At 48.6% G+C, this 15,389-nt stretch overlaps 1 pseudogene; it reads left to right on the top strand.

The window, feature by feature from the left end:
• Window positions 1-644: 644 nt before the first annotated feature.
• Window positions 645-13,417, top strand: LOC146201300 (uncharacterized; annotated as a pseudogene).
• Window positions 13,418-15,389: the final 1,972 nt, after the last annotated feature.

The following is a 15,389-nucleotide window of genomic DNA, read 5'->3' as shown; positions in this document are numbered from 1 at the left end:
CTGGCGCAGCCGAAGACAGGATCACCGTCTCCCGTCAGCCTTCGGCGATCACAAAACAGCTTGTTCAGCAGGAAGACTTCCGGGCCGATGGACAGCGCCTGAGGAGGAGGTCTCCGTCGAAAAAAGGCAGCACGAGAAGATAACAACATTGTGGCCGACGGACCAAGCCATCACTTCAAATCGACGGACCGACTCTGAAGCTAAGGAGCTAGCGGCGCAGCATCGAAAGACGCCCAGCGGGGTAGCCAACGGACTGAGCCATCAGTGCGCGTAAGGTGCGAGCCGCGCACCAGCGAATGACGCCACGCATCACGGCCAACGGACCGAGCCAGTGGTGCTCAGCGCATCAAGAACAAACTTCCAGCGCACCAGCCAAGATCAGGCCACGAAAGTGACATCAGCCGCTGATGGACTAGCGGTGGACTGCTCGTGTGTTTTCGAAGGGTTACATCGCGCATTGGCAGCGGAGAGGAGCAAAGCCCGGGCGCAGGAACGGCAGATGACGCAGTAGTCGGGGAAAGCAGGGTGGCTACGCCAGCGGAAAGGTGAGTGGCCCTTATGCTGGTCATCGGAACCCACTGGTGCCGTGCGTTTTGTAGCAGGAATTGTGCATGATGCTGCGTAGCGGTGCAAGGGTTGCGATAATGAGTGCAGAGGAGAGCGGAAGCGGTAGCGGAGATTCGAGAGCAGAGGAGGTGACAGGGGCAGATGAGAGAATGGGAACAAAAGGACCTGCGGGAGCAGATGGGAGCGCTGGGGAAACCCTTGATTCAGCTATGCGACGGCTGGAAATGGAGCTGGAGCTGAGCAAAACCACGCTGCTCATCGAGCGAGAGAAAACGCGGCAGTTGGAGCTGCAGAGCGGTTTACTGAAGTGCTCGCACTCAGGCGGGAGGCAAATGCGCGAAGAGAGGCTGGCGTATTTCGCTAAGCGCCTAAATAGTTTGCTCACCCCGATTCCGACAGACCCAGAACTGCCGGTATGGCTGGAGGGACTCGAGGTCATATTCCGCTCCTATCAGGTGCCCGAAAATGTTAAGAGCCATTTAGTTTTGCCCCTTGTGACCAAGAGAATCCCGCACCTGTTCTCAAAGCTCTCTACCGAAGAGATAGATAATTACGACAGGGTCAAAAAGACCATTTTGTCTGAGCTGCGACTGTCTCCAGGTGATTACCTAAGGCAGTTCCAAAATGCGCTGCCGGCTGAAAACGAGACCAGGCAACACTTCGCGTCGCAAATCGAAAGCTACCATGCTTTTTATACGGCGGCGCGGGGAATCAAGACACTCGAGGACCTGATTGCTCTGAATGTGGCAGATCAGATGAAGCAGGCACTGAGCACTGCGGCTCACAAGTATGTCAAACGAGAGGAAAGGGACAGCTGGGTGAAGCCACACGAGATAGCAAAGTTGGTGGAGGCTTTCGAAGATTTCGAAGGAAAGGGGGCAGGAAGAAAGCAAATAATTGCAGGTCGAAGCCCGTCTGGCAAACAACCACAACCAACTTTGCGAAAATCAGCCCTTACTCCTCCGACGCACCCAGGGTCTTCCAAATCTCCTGCGTGTTTCATTTGTAATGGCCCACATTTTGCAAGGTCTTGCCCTGAAAACCCCACCAACAGGGGAGCCGGCAACATGCGGTGGAATGGAGCAAACATTGTAGGGCAGGGGAGTTGAGATGCTGGCGGCGGCGACGGCGGAGCATTGGATGCGAGCGGACGAATAGCCACCGTTGATGTTACGACGTGTGCAGTGTCAATATTAAGGAAAGGAAAAGCCTAACGGGACTACGTCAACCTGAGATGCGGCGACGTGGTTCTGCGAGCGCTAGTTGACACGGGCACCGAAATAACTGTCGTAAAAGAGGGCGTGCTACTTAACAATGGGACGGAGAAGGTGGGCGACGTGACACTTGTTGGCGCGTTTGGTAATAAAGTGCTAGCAAAGCTAGCTCGAGTTCCACTCAGCTTAGAGGCAGACCAGGGTCAGCATGTCGGGGGAGGCGCGTTACTGCTCTGTGCTGTAACACGGGAACTGGCTTCCAAGGAGGCAGACTGCCTGCTTTCTGCAGACGCTTGGCACGCGCTTGAACAACAGGCACGCAAAAGCGGTTGCGAGGTGCCCGATATGAGAGGACAGGCGGCCGTCACCTTGGAGGCATGTAGCGGTGAGGGAGGCAGAACCTCGCTCGTTGGAAAACGCCGAGAGGGACCGGAGAGCGGAGGAAGTTATTGTAGACGCAAAAGGAAGATGTGGCGAAAAACTGAGAGCGCCATAGGAACTAGGTGTAGGCTGCGGCAAAATTAAGCATGCGCATGCAAATCATCGACACCTCTATCATTGTACAGCAGGCCACCAGAGCTGTTGCCGCCCACTGTGGTTTCCGAGGGCCAGGCAGAAGGACCACTCTGAAAATCGTTTTCGTGTGGGACGCGTTAGCATGGTGTCATGCTAGATACCTCGCATGCGGCGGTCGCCCTAGTGTCTCAGTACCTAATTGTTGAAAGTGGCGTTACGTTTTTTTTTTTTTTGTGGGTGCGCTGTAATTGAGTCGTGACGACCTTTCTGTTATTTATCGTGTGCAACAACCAGTGCGGTTGTTGCACCGATCTTAGGAGGGGCGTGTAAGGTCGTCAATAGTGCATGTTTTCTCGAGTTTTCTTTTTGTGTGTGTTTGTGTTTCCTGCCGTTTCGGGAAGCCGGCCCGCGAGGCACGCGGGCGGAGCGGCGCCCGCACCTAGGGAGGGTGACCTTTTCTTGTTTTTGGGTTACAGTGTGAAGTGTCCCTGCTTGTGCGCGTTGTCTATTTTATGTCTTTCTTGAGGGGCGGGGGTCTCTCACATTGAAAGGCGTTCGGCCGTTCTGTGTTTGGCCTATTGGTTAGCGCTCGAGGCTCCGAACTGCCGCCGGCGACCCCGTCGAGCGCCTTCTGGGTGTTTGTATGCTGTTTTTTTTTATTTTGTATGTGTAAGAAGCGGTCGTAAATCTCATGCGCGTCCTCGAGAGTGGATATGCCAGTGGTGGAAAGACCGGGGCTGGCACGCTTCGGCGAACTGGACCTCGGCTACGATTTTCCACGAATCTGTGTGAACGGGGGGGACACCAAGGACATTTTCACGGAAACGTGGGACCACGCGAAAACGACGAGGTGCGAGGGGTGGCCCGGGAGTTGCGGCCCGAGCGAAGGAGAAGACGGACGCTCTCCCGTACGCTCGCTTGGGACGACGGACTGTCCTAAGCCGGAGGGCGACCCAACTCAGTGTCTCTTCTGTTCTTTATTTCGACTGTGCTGCGCTTGTTTATCCAACCAACCTATTATTTTATTAAATCAGTTTGTTAATTTAATTCGGCAAACTGCAATTATTTCGGCGAATCAAGGAGACGGGGCCATAACCAACGAGAAGAAAAAAAAGGAACTTCCAGAAACCTCAAAAAGAAGTTTACTGTGGCTTAGCACAAAAGGAGACTGTAGGCGGCGCTTAAGTTTGGCAAAGGATTCCGCTTGCGGTGCTTCAAATTCAAATGGCACGTCTGCCCTTCTAAGCTGCGTGAAAGGTTTGGCAAAGCGCGAAAAGTTCTCGACAGATCGTCGGTCGATCGGTCGACGGATCGAAGTATCTGCGCACAGCTTTCTTGTCACCGGGCTGTGTGCGATCGCAGTAGTTTTCTGTGGGTCGGAGTGAACTCCCTCCTTGCGGACGATATGACCAAGAAACAACATCTCTCCGTAGGCGAAGTGACATTTCTCTGCTATCAACATTAAACCTGATGACTTTATTGCGTCAAGTACTGTTCGAAGCCTTCTCAGATGGTCTTCAAAGTTTTACGAGAACACAACGACGTCGTCCAAGTATACCAAACAAATCGGCCACTTTAAGCCCGCGAGGCCAGTGTCCATTATCCGTTGATAGATAGATAGACGGATTTATTGAAAGGAAAAGGCAGAGAGGTTGGCCCGAATGATTAAAATCTGGCCTGCTACTCTGCACTGGGGAAGGGGATGGAGAGAAGAAAGAAGGTCATGATGGGTGACGATGTGGGAAATATATATGAAATATATATGAAATATATATGCATATGAAATATATATACAGACACAGCAGCTTGCTTTACAAGCGCGAACCAAGTCCGCTGGCGCTCAAATAACGGCAAACAGCACGCACTGCCTGGACACCCTTCCCCTTGTCCTGCCAAGCGCCCAGCAGCAGTTCCTCCGACAGAGGCCTCTTGTCCAAACGCTTCAAGGAAGCAGCTAGCACACTTCTTTCGTTCGCATACGCTGGGCACCCGTGCATTTAGCGGTTAATATAATCTGGCATAGTGACGGACGTCTTTTCGCATCAGACTAGATTTAATAGTTTTTTTTTCTCTCTTAATGTTTTGTGTAGGTTTTGCAATTCTTTCTCATCCCCTACCTTTTGTCTGTGGTGTCGGAAGTTAATTTTTTTTCTTTTGCTTGATTCTTCTATTCCTAAAATCAGTATTTTCTCTCTTTAATTTGTGGACCAACGATTACAATGCCGTAGGAGACAGCAATTCTCTATTGTTCACCCGATTTTTATTTCTTTGTTGGGGACTGTCCTGTTTACTTTTCTACCCCAGTCTCTCTTTTTTTATGCTTTGAGTTTCGTACGTCTGCCTCTCTCCCCGGATTGTTATTTGTCATTTTGTGTGACGGTGGTTTTGCTGCTGTTCTCTTCATTTCTGGTTCTGGTTCGTGTTTTGTTTCACTTGCAGGTCTGGACGCTACCTCATGGGGTTTTCCTTTTATTCTTCTTAAACCAGCGCGGACCACCTTTCGACATGGACCTCGCTTTTTTTTTAATACTTTCTATCGCTTTTAAAAAGTGTTTTTTTTTTTTTTTATCTCGAGCTGCTGCTCGTTTTTATTTATTTTTAGTTGGTTTAAGCCTGGCAAAGCTTTTGCTGGTCCGGGCTCCCCCTCAGTTTTTTTTATGTTTTTTTTTCTCAGTTCGAGGGGAAGAATAAAATGGTAAAATGGGCACACCAATAATACATGGTCCACAGTCTCTGAGATGCCACAAGTTGAACATTCCGGTGAGTCCATCTGTCCAATTAAATGTAAGTACTTGCGCGTGAAAGCCACGTTTAAACGAAGTCTATGTATCAAGCATGCCTGATGACGCGGAATACCACGCGGAACATTAAATTTCAATGTTCGATCGAGCCTTTTTAGACGAATGTGTCGGGCTTCTGGCTGGGCCCAGTAAGCTGCTGTAGCATTATTCATGCGACTCGTAAGAAGGCATGTTGTATCCGCTCTTGAAAACGGCACAGCTGTTTGGAGGCCATTGCTGAGTGCGCTTTTCGCTTCAACATCAGCCTGTACATTCTCATGGAGCCCGCAGTGGGCAGGGATCCATTGAAATATTATCTTGTGACCTTGGAGCTGGGCAGATGTGAGGAGCTCCATAATGTTTAGTGCCAGGGACTGATAGGCAGTGTGGCTTAAGAAGTTTTCCAAAATTTGTAATGCAGTCTTCGAGTCCGTGAATATACACCATTTTTGAGGTGGTTCCCCACATATGTAGCGAATAGATTCCCGAATGGCTACAAGTTCCGCAGCGGTTGATGTAGAGGTAGGTATGTCCCAAAAGGAAATGCAGAGTCGTTTTCTGAGCTCGTATGACCACAGCTGCAGCGGATGCCTGTGCTGACACAGATCCATCGGTGTATACGTGAATATAATTAGGATATTCTGACCAGATGTGTGCCAGAGTAAGTTGTTTCAGTCCACTAATTGGTACCATTGATTTCTTTAGTATTCCGGGAACACGAAGGTACACGAAGGTACACGAAGGTGCACCAAAGGTTTGTCCATCGTCCATGGTGGTTGGGCGGGACGATATGGTAGGGCATATCTTGTCGGTACTTGCGACTGATGGCAGCGGAGTGCACTTGTAAAACTGCAGTCCGGCCTCTCATCCAGAACCTTGCTGAGTGGGTGAAAACGGTGTCTTGTAAGTGCTCGTAAATATACACGAAGTGGTTCGTGTGACAAGTATATGGACATTGGGCGAGCATGTGCTTCTTCAATTGTGCATTTGTTAGAGGTGCATCTGGACAGTCCAAGGCATATTTTCAGTGCCTGCGCTTGCACGCTCTCTAAAGTCCGCAAGCAGGAAATGCTCATACTAGAGAGTACTGGGAGACTGTACCGGATTGTTCCAACAAACAGAGCCTCGTAAAGCCGTATTAAGGAGCGCTCAGTTGGACCCCATTTGATGCCAGCTATGTAACGAAGTACATGGCAAAAATTAATTCGCCTTTTCTTCACCATAGCAATATGTTTCGACCAAGATAGTCAGTGGTCAATAATTACTCCCAAGAATATGTGCCTGGAGACGTATGGTATTACGACTCCATGAAGGGTAATCGGGTAGCGGCTGACACATTTTCCCGTAAACGCGATCACTGCGCACTTTCCTGCCGCTAAAAATAAACCTTGACGCCGTAAGTACATCGATGTTGATGACACAGCTCGTTGCAGTCTCGCACGTAGTTGTGGGCGCGTCGAACCAGAGGCCCAGATGCAGATGTCGTCAGCATATGGACTTATATGGATGTTAGTTAGCAGTTCACTCACCAGGCCAATTAGCGCTACGTTAAATAAAGTTGGGCTGGGAACTCCTCCCTGTGGAACTCCACGACCGACCTGAAAGCGGGTAGTATCTCCTTCAGGCGTAGTCATGTAAACAGAGCGGCCGCTGAGATAGCTTACAATCCACAAGTACAGCCGGCCACCAACTCCCACGTCGTCAAGTCCATCTAGAATAGCATCATGGAGGACGTTGTCGTAAGCTCCCTTTATATCTAAAAATGCAGCAGCTACTAGTCGACCGTGACGCTTTTCGTGTTCTACTGTCGTCACAAGGTCGATGACGCTGTCAATGGAAGAGCGTCCGCGGCGAAATCCAGTCATCATATTCGGATAAAGATCATTACTCTCTAGGTACCACTCAAGTCTTGCCAGCACCATGCGCTCCATAACTTTTCCAAAACAGCTTGCTAGGGCAACTGGCCGGTATGAGGTAAGTTCGAGAGGCGGCTTTCCAGGCTTCAAAAGAGCAACCAGGCGGCTAATTTTCCAGTGTTCAGGAACAGTACTAGAAGCCCATATATCATTCAAATAATTAAGCAGTGCAGTTCTACCATCCTTGCCTTGGTTTGATAAGGTTGAATAAGTAATCCCGTCAGGACCAGGTGCAGATGAATGCCGACAAGAAGCAAGAGCGGCGTTTCATTCAGCTATTGTAAAGGGCACGTCGTATTGATCATTCGGCGAAGGTGGCGCAAAAACCTCTGAAATTGGTAACTGAGCCTGGTTTGTGCCCACAACCATTTTACAAAAATCTGCAGCCACGTCAACTTTATTGCGGCGTTGATAAAAGGCCAGGGCACGAAAAGGGTGCCTTTCTCGCGGAGGTGTGCGCAAGCTTCTCGCAACATGCCAGACACGCGACAGGGGCTTACGGGGATCCAGTGATGACCAGAACTGTCTCCAACGTTGTCGTCCTAACCTCTCCAGGTGGCGCAAAACTTGTCGTTTAGCTCGGCGAGAAAGTGCGAGATCTTACGCGGATTTCGTTCTTCTGTACTTCATTTCAGCCCGCCGACGGATCTCGCGAAGCCGCTCGAATTCCACGTCGATGCTGGACACTGACACCGGCACACAAACATAGCGAATGCTCTCACTGAGAGAGGAAGTAATGAGTCCCTCTATTTGAGATGGTGACTGGAGGTCCACGCTGGAAGTCTCCACCGCTGCCCTAAAGGTGGGCCAGTCTGTGTATTGCACACGAGGTAAAGTGGCAGGTGCAAACCACTTGATGCATATGTACGTTGGTATGTGATAACTCCCACGTGTTTCCACATCACTACAGCAAGAAACGGAGGGATGGAGGCTTCTGGAAACAAAAGCCACATCCAAGCAGCTGCTGTAGGTTGTTCCGCGTAGAAACGTCGGTGAGCCGTCGTTTATATTGACGAGATCTTGCGTATGCATAAAGTCTGCCAGGTCTCTTCCTCTATTGCTCATTATGGCATTACCCCACTGAGGGTGGTGAGCATTAAATACGAGGAGCTGCACAACACTGGATTGTTGAAAATAGATATGATTTGTCCAAGCCATCCCTCGGTGGAATATAAGCGCCAATTACAGAACATACTCGTCCTTTCAGGATTAACGTCAATCAAATGTAGTGGTTCGTGTTGTGGGGCTGCAGAGCATGGCGGACGTGCGCATTGTCTCGGCGTACACATACCCGCACTTTGCTTGTTTCGTCTGCTTCTATAGACCATAGCAGAACATATCCAGAAAGGCGGAAAGCAGCCGGCATGTTGGGCTCGCAGATCACAATCACAGGAAAGCGGTACTTCTGTACCCGCTGTCGGAAGTCACTCAGCCGACCACGCAGGCCTCGGGCATTCCATTGCATCACTACACTGCGGCGCAAGTGCATCGTCACAGAGGTGGGGTTAGTTTGTTGCGCCATTGTGAATTATTGCAATGCCGCCAAGAGCGGCTCAAATGCGTCCAAAAACCCGTTGAAATGTGGCTGGTGCGGAGCACAAGCCAAATGGCATTACGATGGATTCGAAGAGGCCGTCCGGTGTTATGAACGCCGTCTTCTTGCGGTCTCTTTCGTCGACCTCAATATTCCAGTACCGGCTCTTCAGGTCCATCGACGAGAAGTACTTAGCGTTACAGAGCCGGTCCTGTGTGTCGTTGATGCGGGGAAGAGGGTACATATCCTTCTTAGTTGTGCTGTTCAAGCGGCGGTAATCAACGCAGAAGTGAAGTGAGTCGTCTTGCTTCTTCACCAAAACGACTGGTGCCGCCCAGGGGCTGTTCGATGGCTGGATCACGTCACCACACAGCATTTCCTCAAATTGATCGCGTATGGCCTGGTGTTTTGCGGTTATACACGGTAGGGCTTTGACGTGGCGGTCGAGCGTGTTCGTCCGTGATGATGCGTGATGCGTTGCGAGCGGAGTTTGCCGCACCTTTGACGCTGAAGAAAAGTACTCGCTGTAGCTTTCAAGAAGAGTGCTGATATAGTCTTGTCTTTCTCGTGGGAGCGCTGGGTTGATGACGAAATTGGGCTGCTTGGTTCGGTTGGATGCATCGTCTTCAAATTGGCTGGGGACGGCGAAAGCTCTCGGGTGTACTCTAGCTCGTCGAGGAAAGGAATCGTCATACCCTTGCTCAGGTGAAGGTATTCTTCGGTGAAGTTCGTGACGAGCACTTGAGATTGTCCATGATGGAAACAGGCGACGCCTCTTACGACAACTAGTCCTCACTCCAGAAGCAACTGGATGTTTCCTTTGATGATACCTTCAGCTGTTTCGATGTCGCTGATAACCAGAGAGACGACGATGCTTGATCGGGGCGATATACTCCCTACTTCGGCGAGGACATTTAGAGCGAAGTGTTGCGTCGAAGTTGTCGTGGAAGGTATAGCCTTGTCCGTGGAGAGCTTGATGAGCTTTGAGCGGAGGTCGATTATCGCCCGATGCTCATTCAGAAAGTCCATACCCAAAATCACATTGCGGGAGCACTGCTGTAAGACCACGAAGCTCCTAGGGTAAATGCGTCCATTCACTGTCACTCTTGCGGTGCATCGCCTGGACGGCGTAATAAGATTACCACCAGCGGTGTGAATTAGCGGGCCATCCCAAGCGGTCGTTACTTTCCTGAGCTGGGTGGCAAACTGTCCACTTATGACAGAATAGTCATCTCCGGTTTCTACTAGGGCAGAGAGCGTGTGACCGTCGACAGCAACCTCAAGATCACTTGCTCGCGTCCTCGTATTACACGTTGGCTTCGGTGTTCGATCTCTGCTTTGCCTCGTGCTTAGGTCGCGGCCGGGGCATACTGCCGTCACGACGTCGCTGGGCGGCGATGTCAGCTTGAAGTCTGGTCGGGATCTCGCCGACGTTGTCGTCTTGTGGATCGGCGATTTATTGGCTGCGTCGTCGTGACTCGTCGTCGGTGACGTAGGATCTTCGCGTTTTAGCCGTGAAGCAACCTGACCCCTAAAGGTTGCTCTATTTAGTGTCCCCTGCGCGGGCTTGGGGACTTTCCTTGCACGTTGTCACTGTAGTTACAGCCTGGCGACGCAAAGCGGGCCCTGCACAGCGATGGGGGACTGAACCGATCGCTTGGTGTTGCAATCTCTCCGCTACTCAGATAGTTGTCGATTTCTTGCGGTCAGCACAACTGGGCGTGGTCGTTGAGCATCGACTGCAAATCCTTGGAGACCGATTCGTTGGCACGGGCAGTGGCGTAGAATGTGGCCGGCCTCACCGCAGTGGAAGCATAATGGCCGGTTGTTCGCGGTCCTCCAGGCGTCGCACTTCCTGGGGCTTGGAGGTTGTTGGTCGGCTTGGCAGGCGGGGGTCAAGGGGCGGCTTTCAGGAACAAGGCGGTAGTGGCGAGGGCTTCCAAAGTCGTGACGTCGGGGCGCAGGGCGACGTAATACAGCAGCATAGTTCATCACTGTTGCCTCTCGCGCTAGAACAGCCGCAGCAGTAGCTTGAGGAACATTCAGCGGCTGCTGGACTTCTCCACGGACGACGTCCGCGAGCGTCACCACCTGGGGTCATTGGTATGAAGGCAGCAATCAGCGGAGCTCCTCTCGCATGATCTTCCGGATGAGGTCCCGAAGGCTGTATCCGCTCGCAGAAGCGCTGCTGTAGGGGCTTGCGTAGACCAGTTCGAGTGGTCGTTCGTAGTGGAGCATCCGGGTGTCCAACGTCTTCTCGGCAGTAGACGCTTCGATTTCAAATTCCGCCACGGTTTTTGGCGGATTCCTGACAAGCCCTGCAAAAAGACTTTAATCCCTCGCATTAAAAATTTCCCTTTCTCACTTTCGGTCATGTTATGGTCAGCGCGGCGAAATAGGCGATTCATGTCCTCAACGTACGCCAGAACAGGCTCGTTAGAGAGTTGAAGTCTTGATTGAAGGAGGGCCTCGGCTATTTCCTTTCTGGCGACACTTGCAGTCAAAAACTCTTTTTGAAAATCTCCCAATCCTTCAAAGCTGCCTCATAATTTTCGAACCATATTCGGGCACATCCTTCAAGAGAAAAGTATACTTGCCTGAGCTTCGCCCTGTGGTTCCAGGAGTTGAAAGTTGCCCTGCGTTCGAACAGCTCGGGCCAGTCTTTCGCATCCTCGTCAGGTCGTCCATAAAGCAGGGCGGCTCACTGGTTTGGACGAAAACAATTGGTGCTGTAGGCTAGGCCATTTTCAGCGTTGATGCCTTCCGAGATCGAACGGGATCCGGCATCAGACTGTGTTCAGGTTGGAGCCCTTGAAGACGACGGCAGGTTCGCTGACCTGTTGGTTGATCCCCCAGGATGACGGGAACAGGGCTGGTGTCTTGGCTTGGACGAGTAAACCAGGACTCGATTGGCAGCACGTTCACCAGATGTCATGTAGTGATGACAAGGCCGTACACACCAAAAGAAGACACAGGCATGATGGCACTGAAATCAACTCTTTATTGGGATGACTTGCGCCCGCAAGAACTAAGCAACTCGGCTGCGGCGGCGATTGCAATAAACGTGCTCGTCGATCGTCGAACAGAAAGCCTGTCACACTAATCAACGCTAAATTTAAAGGCGGCTCAGAACCATCTAGATAATGTCGCAAACTGTCACTACTACAACCTGGAACATTGTAGAAAGATACGCGAGTGGACGGAATCTTCGAGACATATCGCGGTGCATCGTGCGCGACAAAGAAACTGATAAAAGTGCGTCTCGCGACATCGAGCATAAACAAACAAAGAATACAGAATTGATACGCGTGCCAGATCGGCGATAACGCCGCATGCCGGCGGCTGCTAAAAACAACAAATACAGTTTTAAAGGTTTCGCGGCACATATTACTGATACTTAAGAAATCATCTGAAACAAGAAAACATGTTAGCAAATTTTTGGCATCTGTATTTCTTTAATGTGCTGTTTTGTGAAATTGAATTGCTGTGTTTGATACCTGCTGTTTAAAGGTTCCCTTGCATATATTGTGCTTTTGGATATGTTTTATTTTTAGTAGGAAGAGTGTCAAGGCATCCATCTGGTTTGGTTTGGGTGCATAATGAAAGCGTTATGGTGTTGTACTTAACTCGGAGCCCGCCATTAATGACATATGTAAGGAGTGCTGAGTTCAATTTTTTTTCAACATCTTGCAGGAAACTCATACCGAAGGTGCAAGCAATTTTGAAGGAATCTTCTTTGTATTCATCAGCTGCATCCATGAGTCAGAGGCATCCACCCAGGCCACACATCGTGAGACACGCGACTGTAGTACGCAACAGAAACCAGCCACCGTAAATAGATACAGTGGCCCCAACCACAGGACGAGCTACTTTTATGGCTATGACAGTATCGCAAAGTGCAGCAGTGCTCTGGAAGATCTGTGCAATGCTAGCCAGTTGGTGTTTTCAATGCTGTAGAACATGCTGCATGTTTATTCTGAGCGACCATGTGATGTTACGACGGAAAACAGGCTACTTATTGTTTTAATGAAGGTGAAGCTCGGAATCAGCTACTCATCCCTTTCCATTCTGTTTGCTGCTAGTGAAACTTCTGTATCACGGCACTTTAAGAGTGTTCTGAAGACTCTATCATTTGCAACAAAAACGTGGATTTTTCGTCCCCCATCAAGAGCTATTCGAGCTACCATGCCAGAAAGTTTCAAAAAATATTATCCTTACTGCACCATGATAATTGACTGTACAAAAGTGCGCACTGAGCAGCCACCAACTGTGCAGCAAGAGCGTGTGCTCTATTCTAATTACAAAGGAGTCTACACTCTTAAGTTTCTGGTTGCCATAACACCTGGTGGAATGATTTGTTTCCAATGAAATGCTTATGGTAACAGAGTCTCTGACGCACATACCACAGGTCATTCTGAATTCCTAAACATTGCTGAGCTTGGAGATGTCGTGCTTGCAGACAAAGTGTTTCCTAGTATCTGCATAGCTTTCGGCGATCATAATGCATTACTTGTTATGCCCCCTTTCTTGCACGGACCTCAATTTACAGCCCAGGAGGTCAGGGACACATACAATATAGCACACGTTCGGATCCATGTTGAAAGGATGATCCAACGAATTAACACCTATAACATACCCAATAACAGAGTGGCAACTGAAGTAATTCCTTTCTTGACAGAAGTGTTTCATATGTGTTGCGTATTGGCAAATCATCAGCTCCCAATAATTAGCCAGAAAGAAAGACAGCCAATTATGGACTGCTGAAGGCAGTTTGTTACTTTTTTGAATGACAGCTGCTTTCTTGTGCTCGCTTGACTGGTTGATTTCCTTTTTGTTTGATTTTGTTTTGTTTTATGGCATTTAATGTCCCAGAGCGACCCAGGCTATAGAGACGCCGCAGTGAAAAGCCGCCACGACAACCAGGATTCGACCCTGCATCCTTGGCCGTAGTAGTCGAGCCCCCTAACGCTGTATTGGGTTTTTGTTTGGTTTTGTTCTTACGTTTAGGTGTGCTATTGACATTCTTATGTTATCTGTTTACCTTCAACATGGCAAAATGTAACATAAGAATTGAATAGTGTTCTACAATTTTCTTTGTATCATGCCAGATAGCTTTGTTTGTCTTGCACATACTGTTAAGTATCAGGGAGACGTAAGTCTCCGTCAAGCGTGAGCGGCAACCTGAGCACTAGCCCATGGTTCAAGGCTGCATTTAAGAATTCATGATTTGTATTACATACCTTTGCATCATACGTAAGTGAAATTATGGTCTATATATATAATGTGCTTGTGCAAATTTTGTTATGCCATGGAAACATTTGTCTCTGATGGTACACTGCTCTTGTGTTCAAGATGAGGATGTGTTCTCAGTTTTTCTCTGTGCCATCATACGCATGAGAAGATTTTTGATGTATACTTTTAATAAAGCACTCATGCTTTTCTTTTTTCATACATATTGTGCTCCGATTAATAGTGTGCAATCTGTAGTCAAGTTGCAGTGGGAAGGCTGGTGTTGCACAGCCAGTGAAATGCATACCATTACATTCCTGCTGAACTTGTATGTCTTGTGTTTAGGGGGTTGAATGGTAAAGATGTCTTCCCAACTTCTCTTCAGCCATTTGCTGTTGTACTTGCATGACTGCTTCTGTGTGCTAAATTCTGCAATGCAACTTTCCATCCGCTGATATCCAATCCTGTAAGAAGAGGCTGTCTTGCAAACGACCACAATTTTTCTGCACTTCAGTTTTTGTGTTCTTTCTGGGGTGATTCTGCATTATTTGCTTCTGCGCCATTATATGGACAGGTGTCAATTACTGTTGAATGTGAATGATCATATTTTGAAGTGTTGCAGTGCAGAAGGAAAAGGAGTTTCAAAATCCTATTTTTGCACTGCGCGAGCAAGTTTAAGTAAAGAAAAACTGCAATTGCAACGTAAATGGTTCTTTCTTATTTCTGGGGCTTGCAAACTGCTCCAGATCTTGTTCATAAATGTTGTAGAAGAACAACAGCAATCTATTCCTACTTTCTTTACTACCTATCCATTTCTGGTAGATTAAAGGTTGCTGTGTTGTTTGTATGAGAAAAATGTCTTGCCTGTGCAAAGTAGCCTTTATTTTGTAAATGATTGAATAACGCATTTTGAAAAAATACTAGTTGCAGGGTCATCTATGCATCAACTCAAGTAACGCACATTTATGTTTATATATTCAGCTAATCTAAATGTTTCAATTTTCTGACGTCATGAAACAGAAAAACATGAAAATTTTCGTGTCTTTATTCTTTTGAATGAAATATTGTCCTGAATTTCTTAGTGTATTACATGTCACATGATTCATACATTTTAAACCTTCAATCATAAAACAGCATTCTAAAAGGACAAGTGTCTCACCCGTTGCATGTTTGTCGTTCGTCTTTACCTCCTGACGCAATGCTCTACTTTACTGAAGTAAGAAAACCGTACTTTTTTGCAAGAGCTGGCAGCAGCCATTTGAAGCAGAATTCTTCAAGGATTGGTACTGCTTGCTGCATGATTGCATTATCATTGGGTATCCGCAGAGCAATGTTTTCCTTGCTGTAATAAATGAAGAAAAAGCACTGCTGTGCATTTACCAAATAGTGGATGAGCTGGACCTGCGTATAATAAGTATGCAACTTTTTCAGTATTATATGGCCCCCTACGTGCTCGAGGTAGCCTAGACAGGTCTTCCCACAGGTGTCAAGTATTGCCTGGTCCTTGCATTGAAGTGTACATTTGATTTCTAGTAAGCAAGCCCCGTTGGAGAGACTGAAAATGTCATCAGGGCTTCCGCAGAGCCACGGCTGGTCAGGGTGAAGGAGGAGGCCTACCTGGAATATTTGCCTT

Source organism: Amblyomma maculatum, chromosome 2 (genome assembly GCF_055883805.1).
Source record: "Amblyomma maculatum isolate TAMU_Amacu chromosome 2, ASM5588380v1, whole genome shotgun sequence".
NCBI classification, from domain to species: domain Eukaryota; kingdom Metazoa; phylum Arthropoda; class Arachnida; order Ixodida; family Ixodidae; genus Amblyomma; species Amblyomma maculatum.
This window is presented reverse-complemented; position numbering and strand designations above follow the sequence as displayed.